Source organism: Anguilla anguilla, chromosome 1 (genome assembly GCF_013347855.1).
Source record: "Anguilla anguilla isolate fAngAng1 chromosome 1, fAngAng1.pri, whole genome shotgun sequence".
In the NCBI taxonomy this organism is placed as follows: domain Eukaryota; kingdom Metazoa; phylum Chordata; class Actinopteri; order Anguilliformes; family Anguillidae; genus Anguilla; species Anguilla anguilla.
This window is the reverse complement of record NC_049201.1, coordinates 21,753,503-21,766,053: the sequence shown is the minus strand read 5'-3', so window position 1 is coordinate 21,766,053 and position 12,551 is coordinate 21,753,503. Positions and strand designations below refer to the sequence as shown.

General features: G+C 40.9%; 1 protein-coding gene and 1 long non-coding RNA gene across 2 annotated transcripts in view; both read right to left on the bottom strand.

Annotated features, from left to right (window-relative positions):
- Positions 1-5,232, bottom strand: part of arhgap5 (Rho GTPase activating protein 5) — a 63,211-nt gene extending 57,979 nt beyond the window's left edge. Inside the window, exon 1 of the mRNA XM_035423161.1 lies at positions 4,937-5,232. The gene's annotated coding sequence lies outside the window, so the exon portion shown is untranslated. The remainder of the gene's footprint in view (positions 1-4,936) is intronic.
- A 1,191-nt stretch (positions 5,233-6,423) lies between these two features.
- LOC118230297 lies at positions 6,424-12,051 on the bottom strand. The gene is made up of 2 exons (XR_004765821.1): positions 11,921-12,051; positions 6,424-8,419 (listed from the first exon to the last, which is right to left on the bottom strand). It is a non-coding gene; the product is annotated as an uncharacterized LOC118230297 (long non-coding RNA).
- Between the last annotated feature and the right edge of the window lie 500 nt (positions 12,052-12,551).

The window sequence follows — 12,551 nt, the reverse complement described above, 5'->3', positions numbered from 1 at the left end:
TTGGCAGGCACATTCACAGAGAAAACACCCATGGGTTAAGCTATGAATCCAGACTGCTTATGCAGCAAAAAAAGGTTTGCATTGGGTGAATCTCAGATCCACTTTTCAAAATGGCCCAAAAAGATATCACCATTATGACTGAAAATGAAGCTTCCATAGCACGACTACCTTGGAGGCTTCTCTTCCCAACGGCTATGATTTCACTGTTTGTGGTAGCACTGTTTTAAGCCCATTTAAACATATAGCTGTCTAAAAGAACTGAATCTTCCAAATTAATTACCATATTTCTCATTGCGAGAGGGACCCCGGCACTACAGCTCAACACTAGCAGGACCTGGGCTTTACTAACACTGCCCTCAATCGGCATTAAGAAATAACAAAAAACTGCAATGCAGTGATGAGGCTTTTTTTTTTTTTTTTGCTTTAATCTTCAATTATTTTCAACCCTTCAGACACTGTTGTTAGTGCATTTCAAAGGAATTCGTTCGTGAAATCATTAGGCCTACGTGCAACGTAGTTTCATTTAGAAAATAATTATATTCTTTAAATGACAAGGCTAACCTTCTTTTTGTTTCTACTTGAGCATATAAATCCTGCATAGTTCTAGAACATTTCACATTTTCTCTATAGCTTTTAGGACCATGAATGGTAAAATCAAAGTCTGAAACCATTCGGCCACAATATTTACTTTCTGCGGGAGCTTAGCCTAAAGGATCCACACAATGTACATTCTCGCTATCTTGGCTAATTATTTAACGGGTCCTTGTCGACCAAGATTCAGCAGTAGAATTGGAGAAACATTTCCATCCAACGTTCTTTCACAGCCACCTGGTATGTCAGGCCTGGATTTTGCGGAACTGACGCATCTCTCCTGTGGTTAGGTAATTGGGCTTGATTCCCATCTCCAGTTCGGCAGTAACCCACTCATAAACTGTGTCACCTTCAAAGTACTCTCAGCACCAAACTGCTGCTGGAAGTCAACAGGATGTCGTTTTCTACAATTAGCCACTAGCCACAAAAATAACACATTCGAAATGTGCAAGCGATGCATCTTAAATCCCCGGATGCCAGACGTCAAACGTGCACAATCTTTTCGGAGCCTTTACGCAAGCTGGCATCTACAAGAGGAGAAAATACTCGGCAGGCAACTTTGCACTTCCTCCCACTGTCATGCAGCAAGGGATCACAGCTGCCCCAGTTCCAATTACATCACCAGCAATCAGGAGGAGTGTTCAGCTCTGGGCTAACTGCACTTCAGGAGCATTTTCCAGGTCTTCTGGGTAATGTTTCATATGGCGTTTGAAACATTTTCACATTGCAGATTATGACCAGTGCACCTTTTATCGTCTCTCCTGCACTGAAAACATCCGCACGCATACACGTGTGGACACTGCAAACATTTTTCATATATCTCGCATATAAAATAAATTACCCTTATTCCTAGTAACTTGGATGCACTTTTAACCTATGGAACTTGCCTTATCTCAAAGTCTGACTATGTCCTGATGCATTAACACAAGTGAAGTGCCTTTTTATTCAAAACACCCTGCAATTTAGCAATGTCAAAGCATTTATAAATGCATAAAATGTAATTTCATGATTACAAATCTTGTATGGCTACATTTCCTTTGCTCAGACCCATGCATACCTCTTTATAGTTAGATGCTTAATTCATACTGCGATAAAGAAATCAATGCAGCATGTTATGACCATGAAAACAGCAACAGATACGTGATCATGACTGAAATGCTTCTAATTCCTAGTTTGCTATTAATGGACCCTTGCATGCACACTTGCAATTGCAGAGCAATTTGGCAAATACATTAAATCTAAATCGGAAGCTGCTGAGTATATAAATAACTTTTGTTTTGTGGCACAAGTGACAAGTGGCACATTGCTTTTTTTATTTATTAAAAAAAACCTCTTCAACCTCTTCATGAGCATTCAGGTAAGGTCTACATATTCCACAGCTACAGCCATATCAAGATGTCACGTTACAAATATCAATTTTTTCCCCACACGATAGAATCAGTTGTATGTCCAATGCATCCATTTTGTGGTATTTAAGTCAAGTCAGAGAGCCAATTTCTATTTGTACTCCTATCAATCAGACGTACCACTTGCATTAAACTATGAATAGGCGATCCATACAATACCATGCATGTTTATTGTGTGTAAGAATCATAGAATTATGATGCATATACAGCTGTAGTTAAGGCCAGTAGGTAGTAATACATTTTATAACATTGTGGCAATGTTAATGCTAGAAGACAGACAGACCTTCCAACAAACGTTTACAAAGCAAAAAGAAATCAAGTGCGAAGGGTGATAGCAGGCCAGTGTTTGATATCAAACAAAAAAACAGTGGATTGGCTAGAGCAGCTGCATCGAAGCATGACTTTGATGTCCGCCAGGAGTACATCTTAGTGTAATTTACTGTAATTGGTTTAATGTTGAGACCATTTTAGCGTAACTTGCTGCAATATGTTGAAAATTATCACGCGTAATTATTTTAGCGCCGAAAGTCAGTTTTAAAAGACAACTAGGCAACATGACAGACGAGCCCCTACCCACCTCGTGAAACAAGCAACCGCAGGCCACAAGCCTCACCAACGATTTACATGCCAGGTAAGCGCAAATACAGAAACAGACCAGGACGGCTAAATCCGCATTCTGCACCAAGTAAACGACGTAGTTTCTGCATTCTATTTGATTTCGGTTGTGTTTCAAAAATCATGTTCTTTCGAAAACGCCGTGATGCTGCTGCTCTAGTCGGTATTTCGAGGTTTTAACGCCGGGCATTTTTGCGTCGCGAGATTCCCGTAGGAGAGGTCGACATTCAGGGATATGGACCGTGGTTTTGGTTTACGATTGTATCACGCTCCTTGTGCACTGATCGTGTTTTCACTGAAAAGCAAAAATGCACGTTTTCAAATATCGGGTATTTATTTTGCAGGTACTATAATACAATGACAAGCAGACGAAAGAACCCCAAAACCGTGACAAAAGGAGTAATAAACCCTACCACTTTCCCTTTGTGGCATTCTTGCGAAAACAACCTGGATCATTGGGCTTTGCCGAAGACAAAAAGTCGTCAGCCACCAAGCTAATTTATACGCGACAGATACTTCGTATAGTTTGTACATACAACCATTTTGTATATTATTTAAATAATACTGACGTCGTACTCAGTGGTATATTTTCTCCTTGGTGTTCACCTTTGCGAGGCCGAATGTGACCAACTCCGATATGGCTTTCGATTCAGGTTCACTCTTTTCCGGCTTAAATCCCAACTCTGCCCCAATCCTATCAAATCGGGCGTAGACATAACATCTTTTCCAATCACCATTGAACTACAGAGGGACATGGTGTACTAAAACACTATTTAAGTAAGAGCAGCGTTCTAGTTATCTATCAAACCATATTGAATGGTTTGCTAGCTAACGAACTGGTGTAGGCGTGTTGGGAATCGGATTTACTAGCACCTAGCTAGACCAGCTAACAGTGATATTCAACTGGTAGCGAATTTTGAAGGAAGTAGTCAGGCGATGTTCATTTTCTTTTGGGAATCTTTCTACGTTAGCTAGATAACGTAGTATAACTGATAACGTATTGCGATCCCTAATGCTGCATTTCTGATGGTTGTTGTCTTAGCTAGCTAACTTACCTGGCTAGTTTATCTATACTTGCACGCTAGATAGTCCTAATTTACGTAGCCAAGCTACCGATTTACACAGACCTGTGAATTTAAAACTGTTCGGTTTCAATATATCCACTGTGGGGTTCCTTGGCTCTGATATCAACGTGAGGGTCTGACATAATGCTAGCTAGCTACACAAGAAGCATAACTAGATAGGAGCTACAAGCGACATAGCGCCTGTGAATATAATCTATTTGGAAGTACAATTTCGGAAACAAAATATCACCTGGCTAGCCATCTAACGACAACGTTAGCACCATATACAGTCTCAGTTGCTTTCACGTGCGTCTCGAATAAATTGATCAACTGTTCTAGTTGTAGATAACACTGAAACGTTGGCTACACCTTCTACAGCAAAAGCGAGCTATCTTATACCTTCCAGATGTTAGAAGGCGAGCTAGTTACCCCAACGTTGCCACAGCGTTGTTATGGAGGGCACAAATTAATAACTAGCGATGCCGATGTATTTCGCTTGCAATGTTCTTAATCTTAGTTTTCTTTATATTTTTCAAATTGTGGTAGCTAGTTGACAGCAAACGCTAGCTAGTACATCAAAACTAAATGAGTTGCCTGGAGCTTGCTGCGAAAAACGACATGAACAAGCCAAATCATTCAAATTGTAGCAACTGACCACCTTTCTTCTCTATAAACAGCCAACGATGGCCAACTAACGATCCAATACTAAACAAATATAAGTTATGACACGTCATTTAAAACGCAGGCGAGTTCAGCAATATTCTGACATTAACGTTACCTTAGTCTACTATGCTAGAAACGAAGCTAGTTTTCGCGCAGCTAAGTTAGCCAGCTAGCCATAGACTGCCCATACGGGAACAGTCTTTTACTGTTAAGTACAATAGTAGAAGATGACTACAAAGCAAACTATTGGTCCGCGTCGAGGTATGCGTTGTCATTAATTACCCCAATCTAGGAAAAAATTGTATTGTGAAACACTCGCTAAATGACGGAGCGGGCCTCACACCATCACCTGCCCGGACAAGGCACAATCCCAATCCCACCCCCACCCCCGATTCCTTTGGAAATCATAAGGACGCACTTGAACAATACATTCCTGAGAAATATACTGCACAAACCCGGCAGTGGTTTGTGTAAAATGTATATTAAGGAGCTTGTCCTCTTGCTCCGACTTGTAAAAGCAAGTAAAACAAGGCACTCTTAGTTATCCTATCCAGAGTACGAAAGTCGGAGCAGTTTACTCCAAATACATTCCCCTACCTAACATGGTCGCTCCCAGCTCCCGACACCACGAAAAAGCGGTAGCATTCTTGTGTCTTCTTTTCAAATTATATTCTCCAGGATTCGATCGCGTCTTGGAAACGGGCGTACTTTTCAACCGTTTGTGCCGCAACCCAACATAAAACAAATCCTCTCAGATTCCAAAAAATGCTGTTTTTATTTATTTTTTCGTGTTTTAGCGTGGTATGTAATCCGAGCCGCGCTCCCTCCCCTCTCACTCCAGTCAGTAATGGCGACGGATGGATCCTGCTCTACTCAGTCACTCTCTCCCCCCGTAACTTTTCCATTCGGCTGTGTGCGGGGGCGCGACGCGCGTGCATTTTTGCTGGAATCATGCGCGCACTTGTACTCATCTACTATAATAAGATCGTTATTTAAGGAACGGTTGTAAACGGAAGTTAATTGTATGAAGTTTCATTTAACATGAATAACACAATAGATGGATGCTATGACTTCACAACAGACAACATAATGTTTATGAGTTTGACTAGCCATTCTCCCACTCTCTCAGTAATATTTTGAATGTAGCCTACTCAATTACTTTTTTGGCAGTAGCCCTTATCCGCGGCCACTCACAGTCATCTGCACAACAGCCATACCACACCTGGAAACCAACCCCTTAAAAAGGGTTACCGGAATTCCCTTATCACTCATTGGCACATATTGTGTAAATTAATATATTTTTAATTACTCAATCAAAAAGAAGAGCAGCTTGGCAAATAAACAGTTTAAATAAAATTTTGATCACATAATTCTTTTTATTTTTTTCAAATTCTGAAATTTGGTGTTTAAGATCAAATTATGGACAAATCTACATAAATAATTCTGTGCAAGTGCAAAATACATTAATATCACTTTTTAATGTCACAACAGACATTATTATACTTGTATAATATTTACGTATTTTAATATAGCCTATATTTTTTTTATTTAGATTTGTATTTTTAGATGTTGTCTGGTAAACAATCATTTTGCTTGATTGTTAACAGGTAACGAGAATAACAATGATGTGATAATGAGTTTTAGGTACAACTGTCCCTACCTTAGACAGGAGCCATCAGGATTTGTTTCATACATATTTTATTGGGCCTCCATCATTTAACTATCTTCTGAAGTCACTCAAATCTCCATTGTCTGTGGTGCTTCCTTTGTAACACCCTACTCCCTTTTCCAAAGGAAAAAGGCAGTATACTGACCTGCAAACATATGTTGCATTTTATTCTGCAAACCGATTACAGAGATTTCCTTCTTCCAGACGTGTTACCGTACCCTACAAACACACAGTTCTACAGACCATTTAAGAACTCAACCCTCAATTTCTTTTACAAGTCATTCATCTTTTCTTTGAGCTTTGATTAATAAACCTAACCTATATCTTGTTGCAATGGCTATATATCTACCCACTGTAGTCACATAAAACATTATTCACAGCAAAAACATTCAGAAATGTACAATAACACATACCATGCCAGTATCAACACAAACTTTATTTGCATCATGCGATAGCTGGTGTCACTGTTTCTCATTACAAGATTTTACATCTGTTCCTTTTAAACCAGTTTAACATGTTTAAGAGGCCAGAAAAGCTCCAGCTCTACCAAATAATGTGAATTATGTGAATCAAAATCTTTCTGCGCTTGGTTACGATTATGAAGGTTTGTCATCACAATTTGTTGTATCATTAGTATTCCAGACTTACACATTCAAAGAACCTACTTTTTATGAACGCAATGGCCTGTCAACAAAATGAGACTGTATAATAGTGATTTTGAGGATATGAGGATCTTGAGGATCATTAAACTGCTACCACCATAGTCTCTGACCCATTTTAATCACTGATTCTGAAGCACTCAGTCTTAGCTGAACACTACTGAAACGAAAATGTGGCTTCAAAAATCAACAACTCATGAAATATACTAAATGTGTAAAATATATATTGAAACCTATTAATTAGAATAATGACCATTGGAATCTTGGATTGAATGGGATACGTTTTCACCAAAGGGTGTAGTTTGAAGGGGAAGTGTGTAATGACCACTGCAATCCTGCTGGTAAGGTTTACATTTATGTCCTCAGATTGATTATTCATTTGTCAGAAGTGATCTCAGCGATATTACATGTCTGTTTCGTTTCATATGACAGATAAATATGTCAGATCATCACCAATGGAGATTAAATAGCTTTCTGGAACAATGCCACAGCAGTTTCCTGTGTCTCACCTCACCCTGAGGCTCTCACTGTCAAGACTCAGCAAGTGGATTTTAAGCAGCTTTACTTAACATCATATGCTAAGCTTCAGAAATCATGTATTTGGGGGGAAGGGGGGGGGGGGGGGCAGCACACAGATATTTGACACATTCATTGAATCACACAGATTCGTTCTCTGCAGTCTTTTAGTGTTAAACATACTTTGACAAAGTTACCAGTTTCCACACACTATTTTGAAGCAGCTGATATTCTTATAAAATTACAGCTTAATAGTTCCCACAAAGACGGAAATACATTAATGCACAGCTCTTTAGCCAGAAGCATTCAGAAACATTTCAGAATAGAAACATAAATCGACATACAAGTATCCTCAGAGTACAGAGAGGGGAAGTTGACCAGGATTTGACCCCAGCTTGCGCTGTAGACAAATGGTCAATAACATTCAGCAAAACAACAGGATGTCAACAGCTCCTTTAGGCAACATTATACTTTTTGCAAATCAATGAACATGTGACTGCTTCTGAAAAGATCTATAAAGTGGTACATTTTAGTCATAGTTTTCATCTAGGGGATAACATGGATAAATATCAAATATTTGGATATTAAATATTATTATAATAGAATGTTTGGATTGCCTAACAGATTTATACATTGTTGCTTCAGTCTAACTCTATGGCAGTATAATGTTCTCAAGGAATCAGCCTAATCATATGGGGAGCACTCTAGTGCCTTTCCAGTCTTACTTTCTGACCAACAAGCCTCTTCTGTAGATATTTTTATTTTGTGTTGACACAGCCATTAAATTTTAATCTCTCTCTCTCTCTCTCTCTCTCTCTCTCTCTCTCTCTCTCTCTCTCTCTCTCTCCCTCTCCCTCTCCCTCTCCCTCGCTCTCTCTGTCTAACCAATCAAAACATTGCAAAACAGTAAGATGTGATCAGATCAGTGAGTCACAGATGATGCACGTGAGCTCAGTCCATTTGTGGGTTCTCTTTCCCATAGCTAGTCTGACGATGGCCTCAGTGTTTCTGGGCCCTTCCCAGAAACACCATATGTGAAACAGCAGCAGAGCGCAGCAGGGTTTCCGAGCGCTAGCCCCGTCTCCGGCTCAAATGTTTGTTTTGTGGTTGTTGCAGAGTTGTGGGAATGTTTTCTCCTCGGAAGCCCTTCATCCAGGTATTCAGAATCAGTTGCTTCTTGGGGGGCAGAAGCAGGGACAGCCAGAGGATATTAATCACAGGATGAAGGCCTCCACTCTGTGCAATATAAACAAGGGCCTTGGTCACTGACACCGGCACTTCACTTAAATCTGCTGAGATTCAATTGCAATTCCTCAATAAAAAAGGATGAAAGTCACACTCACTCACACCCATCGAGCCAATTCAAATGTGGAAGTACACCAGATGCCTCACACACACACACACACACAGTGCTTTCGTCCTTTAATAAGAGGCCTAACAGGTGGCGCAGCAGATCTATGTGTCCAGAATACTTTTCACAAGCAGTTTAATGTGACTGTACAATGTCTCTCCCATATTTTCAGTATTTGCTGAATGTTGATTTGTTCCTGTATGGAAAGTGATCGTGCGTGTCATGATGAGGATGTGGCTCCCTCAACGCCCTCAGCCTTTTGAACTTTGACCTTGTGTTTGCTCTGGGAGAGAGGACGCGGCGAGGGTGGGGCTGGCAGTACGGCAGATACAGACACAATGGAACTCTGAGCAAACAGAGGTCATCAGCTGACTGAGAAAGGACAGCTCACTGGGGAGGGTTTATCAAGCACAGCTGTACTTTTACAAAGCGAGGGACACACCCAGCATTCTGGCACAAGCATTCTAGGCTTAGGAATATTTCAGTGTACACTCACATGCACACACACGCACACACACACACACACATGCACATTTACACGCACAAACACATTCAATATGAAGTACAGAAACCATTATTAGCAGAAAATATGTAAACAATTACACTGCTCTGCAAACATTCACCATATTGTTTGGTTGGGTTGCCATTAGTCCCATATTAGCCAGGACATTTCTTATTTCATCCAAGACTGGTGCGGCATATGGGATATTGTATCATTTTGAATTTGGCTGCTAACTGTTTAGTAAATGCCATAAATGTAATTGAACCCATAAAATGCCGTAAGTAAATGATTTCCAAAACATTACACATTACGCCACTCCCCACCCAATCATAATGGTTTCTTACAATCCAAGTGAATAAATTGACTTCCTTTTTTCTCCCTCCTTCTTCATTTGTTGTTGATTCACATCAAGTTCCCCTTTAAAGAGACATCCCCCACCCCCCACCAAGCATTTTTGAGGACATTACCCCTTTTGTTTGGGAATTCCAGTTAATCACAGAAGAAAAAGCTTGCTTTTCAGTTATTTCACTTTCAAATTCAGCCTGACAGTGTATTACTGTATTATCATGTGAGGGGCCTTCACCCAAGGGCCTCTGTCTTTAATGATGACTCAAGGCTTTTTCAGACAGGGTGAAAGAGAAAGCTAGTTTTCTTTTTGGGTTTCAGGGAAATGGTCAAAGTGCAATTCAAAAGCTGTGCTGGATTCATGCCCCTAGACTGGAAAAAACAGTTGCTACTATGTGACTTGTTACACCTGTGCCTTTTATCTGATGAATTAGGAGTCAAGGTCAGCAGTTCTTGCTGAGCAGTAAAAAATGAAGTGTATTGGCGGTAGTGGCCGTGATGTTGGGGGGAGGGGGGTGGTTAGTTACCTAATCTCACGAAAACCAAAATAAATATGTTGTTCTAATCTGTCTGTACAGTTATAAATGCCAGTCTGTTAGTGCAGAAACAGAGCAGAAGAGAGGCTGAGCTAAATATGAAGCAGAGTAGGTTTCATGTACCAAACTGCTCAACCCACTACCCTTTGTATCTGTTTATTTCTATTATTTTTGTTTGCTTTCTCGTCTGAAGCTGGATATAGCGGCTCCATTGTTCCAGACTCCTTCAGGCACGTCAGTTGAAGAGGTGCAGCGACACCGCTGGAGGTCCTTTCTCCCCCAGAACACACAATAAAAATTTATGCACCATTATATTGATATAGCAATAATGTTCTGCTTCCCAGTTGCATTAGTCAGCATATGCAGACTCTTCCTTTCTATTCAGACTCAGTATGATTATTCATTTTAATTTCCTTTTTAACTTTTGAATTGAATAAAGCACATGTATTTGACCTCTGATTTTTGATCATTTCTGGTGCTGTACACTCAGTGATTTATACAGAGGTAGTGTCACTATGAACAGGGCAGAGGGAAGTGCCGTCAAATCAGATACGCTGCTGGTAACTGAGCCTCTTCTAGGCTTAATAACAGTAAACAAGCAAAACCAATGAGAGCTGTAGCAATTCTCTATCAAAAGCACTTCCTTCGAAAACAACAATTGTCTGACCATATAAATAGCATGTGTTTACTCGAAATCAAGCTGTGGGAGTGTTCTGCGAAGGGACGGAAGAATAATTTGGAAATGGATAGTGTTTTAATGAATGCAGCACATCCCACACCCCTTCATGAGCGTGGTGCAGCATTATGGACTGGTCCAAGAAATTGCATTCGAGGAGCAAAAGGGCCATTGTTGCAGAACAAAGCAGCAATAGAGTGGTTTAAAGGCTCTTAATACTGAAGAGGAGATCAATGCTAACCGCATGTCATTTTTCTCATAACACAATGCGGGGTCAGCCTAATGAATGTCAGGTCTGAAAAACAGGCCGTCTCCTTCGATTCAAAATTCATAGCGTTCACAAATGTATACGTTTTTAAATTCACAGTCGCTCTAAATGCAGGCCTGGTTTGTGCCACCCCCCCCCCCACCACCACACCCCTTGGAGTAACAGCTGAGTGTAAAGGTGGCTTCCCAAAAGCATACTATAAAGGAGGCACCCCCCCCCCCCCAAAAAAAAAATAAAAATAAATAAATAAATTGCCAGATTCAAAAGAATGTTTGGGTTGAGGAAGTAGATGGCGAAGCGAGAACAGTCCCCACATCTTGGCCCCCCAGTCTGCCGCCCCCCCCCCCCCCACAATACAGTGCTCATAGTCACACAAAAACTTTAATGCAGATACCTACAACACACTGCGAGCGGGGAGTAGGAAAAACCACGGCAGTGCGCTGTCATTTCCAATGGCCCGTGCTCCTGAAGTATGTGGAAATTAACAGATAAAGCCGCTTTCCAGATAAGAGCCCAAATCACTCCACTGACCCCGATGGGCTGGAAAACCGCAGCAGCAGGGGCAGCAATTTACTGCAGCCGATCTGGGAAACGTGCCCCCACAGACCTCTCGGGCTGCGGCCAAGTCTCCTCCCTCCCTCTCTCCCTCTCTCCCTCTCTCCCTCCCTCCCTCCCTCCCATCGCTCTGCAGGCCGGACTCAAACAACCGGTTCAGAATAAACAGAGGGAGCGCTTTCAACAGCCGCAGCCGACAGAGCAGCAGTGTGCAAGCGGAGCACGCCAAGTTATGAGACTTTGTCACACAGGAATGTGGTGATAAAAAAACCCCTTGACAGGAGAGTTGTGTTACTAGCACTTACATGATGCATATCATGCACGCACGTGCCACACACACACACAGACACAGACACATACAGTATACATATATATATATATATATATATATATATATATATATATATATATATATACACACTTACAAAAAGAAACAGTCGCACTGCTCTCTTCATTTCCATAACCAGGTTAGCCCCCTTCACCTCAACCAGCTAGTGGTCATACCTTGACTTAGTGGACACACTCCAAACACTTCATCTTCAGAGAGTTACAGTTATGCACCCTCCAGGGGAGTAGAAGTGCTCCTAACAGCTTTGTCTGCTTGAAGAACACCAGCTGGGGCAGCTGGTTCACCCCCCCCCCCCCCCAACAAGTAAATAATTTTCCCGCCAGAGACCACCCCCTCAGAATTCCCTGGCAGAAGTGAAAGCCTCCTTTCACAGTGCTTGCAGCACAATCAGAGGTTCTCACAACAAAACAAAACGAGAATAAAGTGTTTTTTTTTTTATTGTAAAACTTTGAAATGCTGTGAAACTGCAATCAGAGTGCTAGCAGTGGCGGTCACTGCACCCTATGAAACTAAAATAAATTCAGCTATTTGTCTACAATGAGCTATCACAATTCAGCTACAGTGAGCTCCATAATGTTTAGGACAAAGGCATATTTTTTCTTGAGTTGACTCAGTACTCCCCAATTAAAAAAAAAAAAAAAGTACAGCAGTACAAGTACAGATTCTCAGCTTTTATTAAAGGGCATTTTAAAAAAATTGATTTTGGTTTCACCATGTAGAAATTACAGAACTTTTCATCTATAGTTCCCCCACCATTTCAGGGTACCATAATGTTTGGAACAAATG